General features: G+C 45.1%; 1 protein-coding gene across 1 annotated transcript in view; it reads right to left on the minus strand.

Moving 5' to 3' along the window:
- The window catches only part of LOC133122692 (E3 ubiquitin-protein ligase pellino homolog 1), a 35,916-nt gene extending 30,645 nt beyond the window's left edge, over positions 1-5,271 (minus strand). The window contains exon 1 of the mRNA XM_061232789.1: positions 4,918-5,271. The gene's annotated coding sequence lies outside the window, so the exon portion shown is untranslated. The remainder of the gene's footprint in view (positions 1-4,917) is intronic.
- Between the last annotated feature and the right edge of the window lie 1,217 nt (positions 5,272-6,488).

The raw sequence follows: 6,488 nt of genomic DNA on the forward strand, positions 1-6,488 counted from the left end.
TGTGAAATACCTCCTCAGAGACGGGAGATAGGAAGCGTCTCTCGACAGCGTGCAGAGAGTCTCACCCCATCACCAGACCCCACCCCCAGCCCAACCCCGTCTCCATCTCCATCTCCGTCTCCTCCAGCCCAGCCCTTGCCAAACAGACAGTGGGGCTGTATAAATTCCTTTGGGAGTCAACATATAGGTCATAGCGGAGCGATCAGGGCTGGGACCGAAGACCACCCCGATTAACTAGGCCTGTCCTCAGCTTTGCCATCAGACCTCCAGATCGAGAACTCCAACTCCCATCTCCCCCCACTTTCTCCCCCCACGGCATGTGACTTGCCCAGTGACTGATGGTGTTGATAAGGATCACAGAGACAGACACGACGACGTCGCCTCATCTCCCCAACATGCTGAGGCGACGTCCGGGAGTTTTTGCGCTGTTAGTGAGAGCCGGCGCAAAACATTTCTCCATGCATTTACACTTTGGCTGAAACAGGCCACCAGGGGGAACGCATAGTGAAATAAAATATATATTTACAAATAAAAACTGACAGAGCATTAACATAAATCCACCACAAAACCCACGGTGGGTGTGAGGTATGCTTATACAACTGAACAGAAGACAGACAACCGTGAAAATAAGGACACCTGAAGAGCCGCCTGTCTGTTCTAGAGATAACAGTATGTTTACTTTCACTGTTTTCAAGATGGCTGCCAGCCAGATACAGCCCCTTAAGTCCACTAAATGGCAACTGCTAGATGTCTGATACTGCTTCCCGGACCCAGGCTGACCCCAGACAAAAACCTCAATTTGAACCTTTGTGTCACACAACCCCCAGATAAACAGCAATTACACCAGAAACCTTTATCACACAAGCAGGGCGGTCAAGAATCCTGAAATTGTGAAGCTCAGGTCAGAGGTTCGGGAAACTTGGCATAAAGTACCCTGAATCCCTCAGCATCGCATCGAATGAAATAACAACCTTTTTTTTAAATATTTACGCAATAAACTCATTTTCTTCCATTCCCTGACGTGTCGTGGATATTCCCAATTAGGAATTCCCAAACCCGTCTCTTCATCAAATGCCATGGCGCCATCCGATGACTGACAGGGCCCAGACGATGACTGACAGGGCCCAGACGATGACTGACAGGGCCCAGACGATGACTGACAGGGCCCAGACGATGACTGACAGGGCCCAGACGATGACCCTCAGAAGAGCCTTTGGTGGCCCTAAACAAGGCTGTGGCCACAGAGAGCCCCGACATGGTAAATGGTAAATGGTCGGCATTTATATAGCGCCTTTATCCGAAAGCGCTGTACAATCGATGCTTCTCATTCACCCATTCATACACACACTCGCACACCGACGGCGATCGGCTGCCATGCAAGGCCCCGACCAGCTCGTCAGGAGCATTTGGGGGTTAGGTGTCTTGCTCAGGGACACTTCGACATAGCCCGAGCGGGGGATCGAACCGGCAACCCTCCAACTGCCAGACGACTGCTCTTACTGCCTGAGCCAATGAGACGACTGCTCTTACTGCCTGAGCCAATGAGACGACTGCTCTTACTGCCTGAGCCAATGAGACGACTGCTCTTACCGCCTGAGCCAATGAGACGACTGCTCTTACTGCCTGAGCCAATGAGACGACTGCTCTTACAGCCTGAGCCAATGAGACGACTGCTCTTACTGCCTGAGCCAATGAGACGACTGCTCTTACCGCCTGAGCCAATGAGACGACTGCTCTTACTGCCTGAGCCAATGAGACGACTGCTCTTACCGCCTGAGCCAATGAGACGACTGCTCTTACTGCCTGAGCCAATGAGACGACTGCTCTTACAGCCTGAGCCATGTCGCCACTACACGCTACTACACGACATAAATCACACACTTGATTTGTGTGGTCCGGGGATGGCTGTGGTCCTAAACGATCACATACAGTGTTGTGCCAGTGGCTGGCTCCAACAGCACTCCCGACAAAAGGGTTCCAATCGGAACCCTGTGATTCCACGAAAGAACCCTATCTAGTTAAAGGGTTCTTTGTTGGGCTAATTGGTTTTTGGGAAATGGGAGCTTTTCCACACCTATGACAGGGTTCCGTAAAGCACTAAAAATGGTTCCCCTGCGGAGACAGGCCAAAGGACGCTTTCAGAACCATTTTTATGAATGTAGCATGTTCATCCTCTGGAGAGCATCAAAGCAGCCATTCTCTTTTTCTATATTCGAGTTAATGGACAGCAGACGCCCAACTGAACCCAGAGGAGTCATCGTGCAATTACTCCACTTTTAGCATCGCACCCAGGCGCTGACTGACCACACGCATTAGACATAAGGACCCTGGACAAATCCCAGAACCGGCTCTTCAGTATTCTCCCGCCTTGAACCTTAAGTTTCAATGTATGCTTCTCCAACACTGATTATCACAATCTATATCATATGGGCCACACAGGAAATAGGACTGGTGCTTAACAGCTGAGAGGACTCTGCATGCTACACGCACAAAACAACTCTGAAAACAGGAAAAGATGTGTATTTCCACCGATTCAGTAAGAAGAGACCGGTGGCGTGCCGAAATAAAATCGATACGAAGCATCATACTACATATGATGCCAGTGTGTCCGCAGGATTAAATAAAGGGCCGCGTCATTTCGAAAAATTAACAGAACGACTTGAGTGCCCCGATGTAGTTATTTATAAACCTCGTGTTTGTGTTCGTTGTCTCTCCAAGAAAGCGCGTGTTCGGCAAAGAATGAAGCGGAAGTCCAATTCTGAAACTGTACAATAAAAGACGCATTGTCCTTGGACACTTGTTCGCGAGTGCACAGATTATCAACAGCAAACACAAAGAGATTGCTGCTGCCGCCGCCGCCGTCAGTCTGTCGGCAAGGTAAAGTGTATACTGAAATATGAAATCGTCGACACACACACTCACATATACACACACCACCTGCTCAAGCCGCTGCTTTTAAAAGTGTGGAACTATCGTGACATGTTCCGGCCAATATTGTACAAAGTATCATCATACTGACCGCGTGGCTGTGTTTATACATCACGTCATCACCTTCTCTCCGCTAGTCCAGCGAGGACCACCAAATCCGGCTCGGAAATAATCATTCGTCTGTGTCCGGAGTGACCGGTGGTGATGTTTTTATTCCTAAATCAGGCCGTGTCATGCACGCCCATCGAAACGTTTGGGATATTTTTTCCCACCCTCAAAAACAAATGCACTTGCATAACTGGTTGAAAAACGATCCTCCGTGCGCCTGTTCTCAAATCATAGCGAACATCACATCGAGGGGGGTCCAAGTGCACCAGTATGATTAAATGAAGAAGGGACGGACCATTTCGGGAATGGAAAGACTTGGTGTGTGAGGTTATTTATACACCTCCCAAACCATTCGTACAAACGATGTTACTGACGAACATTGGCTGGAGCTTTCACTGCTAGCGAAGTATTTTCAGACTTGTTTTGAGGCAAGTGAAATACCTAGTTTTATGAGCACAACATAATAAACATGGGCTATACTGGAAGTGTTCCCGACATTAGCCAGCTGACAAGCTAAACGTTGCCGTATAGTCTACGAGCTATCAAAAGCCTGGCTGTCAAGCGGTTGACGACGAAACAAAAGTAATCCAAATTATCATGGGACAAGAATCACTCGCCTTGCCAGATGCTCGAACGGGACGAGGCATGTAAATCACTTTATGGTTGTGGAACAATGCCAAACAAAAGATACTCCAGCTGGACTTTATCTGCGTTAAACTGGCATGACAACCATATTTGGTAGCTTTGCTTACCAACTCGCGAGCAGAATAGCAAGCTAGCTTCCACGAGTAGTACACAATACACAATTTAGCTTGTTTGTCATCCATCACCAACTATGACTCAATTTAGGACCAACTGCTACCACCACTAGTAGCAGTAGAGTCACCGAGTGAGCATGGTTATAATGGGCTAATATAGTTAACGAAGCTGGCTAGCTCGTTAAACGTCCAGACAAAGGAAAAGTTAGCCAGCTAGCCAAGGAGGTTAGCTCCCACATCATGCGAGCACGGCGAAATATTAGCTTACTAACAGACATTAACACAAAGCAGCTAACTCGCAACTAGTCCTCTGCCTCAATTATCCGAGTCAATGTTAATGCACTAATCTAACGCATAGGTACAACTGCTTTTTGTTGCTAGTAAATAATCAGCGTACATGACGGCTTGTTAGACAGTGAGCTAGTGCTCATTCATTAATTTTATTGAATTATCAACACAAATTTTTTAACCTTTTTTTTTTTTTTTTTTTACTTGCTTTTGTTTGGCTTTATGACTCTACCTTCCAATAAGTAAATGTATCAACACAGTTATAACAATAGCGTTACACGTCGCTTACTTTGACAGATGGATTGGTTGTTTTTACTTTCTTTTTTTTTTACTCCATGTGGAGTTAGCTAGATTGATATATTTGCAAGCGACCCATCTGGGTAGCAATGAAGTCTGACAAGGCATTTCTTTCACACCCTGTTCAATTTGCCTTTCTACAATGTCATTTTTAATGTTAATTAAGACTCAGGGAGACAGACCTAGTTTGACAGTTCAGTTAGCAAGGTATGCATTAATGTTAACATAGATTATCAGATAATCCCCAAAACGATGTTTTTGGATAGGTATCGCTGGGGTATTGTCAAGACAATTAACTCACTTTAAGCAGTGACGCAACGTATAATTGCAAACAATTAATACTGCTCCAGCTAAATTAGTTACCAACTGACTTAACAACTGATAGTGCAATACACTACTGGGCATTAACTCGTGTGCCGCCAATGGATTTCATCGAACAATATACCTAGTCTAGTTAGCTAGCGCTGCTAAAGAAGAAAAACGTTGTGAAATGTCATTTTAATGTCTCCAGCAAAGCGTCAACCTTAACGTCACTTACCGCGATGGCACCCTGCAATCGTGTAGTGATTCTCCCTTCCCTAGCCGGAGTTTGCTCCGCTCTCTCCGGACCGAGTTGGCGACGGCTCACAGTCACACACACACACAGCGGCAAGAAACTGAAGCCTTTAACCGCTCCAACCTGTACTTGCCGTAACAAAAGCGAGTGGGGGGATGAAATCCTTTCTTTGCTTTGAATAAAATGCCACATTTAAATTATGTGTAGAAGTTCACCCACGACCTTTGTTTGTATTAATTCTACCCCGCTTCCTTTCAATAATGGGTCTGTTACACGATTTGGGAGCACGATAATCTGATGGAACTGTGGGCACGAGCAGCGTCTGGCCCCTTTACACTCATTCACAACCACCCAACGTCATATATTGACTCGAAAAGGATTGTGGACCTCGTAGTTCTTTAGCGCCGTCCCTTTGTTTTGAAAGCATTAAATAGCGGAAGTTAGTCATTGAAATACATCTCCCATGAGGGAATATATTTTCACTTTTAAATTGCGTGTTAGTTATTCGTCTGGGGTTGTAATCTGACATATATTAATTGTACTGTTTAAATTCAGTATTTTAGAGTAGAGTATTGAATAGTAGAGTATTTTGCAGTTAGATTCTGTTTGTAAAAATGAATGCACAAAAAGTTAATTTTATGTGAATGCCATGTATTGTGCTTCTATGGGTGTATATCTGGTCATTTGGTGGGTTGTATCAAACAGTAACGGAGTTATACACGAGGTAATATTGCTCTGTCAATATGAGTGAACTACTTTCAGGAATCACGTTGCACTTTTACGTCTGTAAGTGGATCAATTAACTTGGGTCTGATGCAAAAACAAAGTCCAACTGACTCGTCGCTTGAGTCTGGGAGATTTAGCATTTATAGGAAAAACAAAACGTTTGTCCTAGTTAACAAATATCACAAACATGCTAATCTCAAGCTTACCTTACAGCACAGTAACTAAAATATTCTCCGAGGAAAAATTGGAGAGAGAACGAGAGAGAGGGAGAGAGAGAGAGGGGGAGAGAGATAGAGAGAGAGCTACAGATACATTTTTTAGTGTTGCCTCAAATGTTAAAATACATGGTAATATAGTATTCTTGTGCAAAGGCATAAAGCACCAAAATATTCATTCCTCACACCCTGCAAATCATTTTCTGTCTCCATGCCAGCAAGTCTTGTGACCTGTTAATGGAAGCCAAGTGCAAAGTGGCATCTGCTTGCTCTCTGACTCACTGAATTAATTGTCGTCAGGGAGAATTGCTTTGTAAATACCTGCAAGATTTTTAATGCCAGACACTGTCGTGACAGAATTTAAGGGTTAGTACAGGAACTACCAGAACAGGAAAAAGGTCTCATAGCCCTAAACCAGGGGGTCACCAACCCTGTTCCTGGAGACCTCACATCCTGTTGGTTTTCACTCCAACCCTAACATACCAAGCACACCTCATTTAACAGCTAAAGATCTTGTTGAGCTGTTCATTCGTAGAATCAGGTGTGCCAAATTCAGGTTGCAATGAAAACTTGCAGGACGCAAGATCTCCGGGAACAGGGTTGCAGATAATA

Source organism: Conger conger, chromosome 2 (assembly GCF_963514075.1).
Source record: "Conger conger chromosome 2, fConCon1.1, whole genome shotgun sequence".
Taxonomy (NCBI): domain Eukaryota; kingdom Metazoa; phylum Chordata; class Actinopteri; order Anguilliformes; family Congridae; genus Conger; species Conger conger.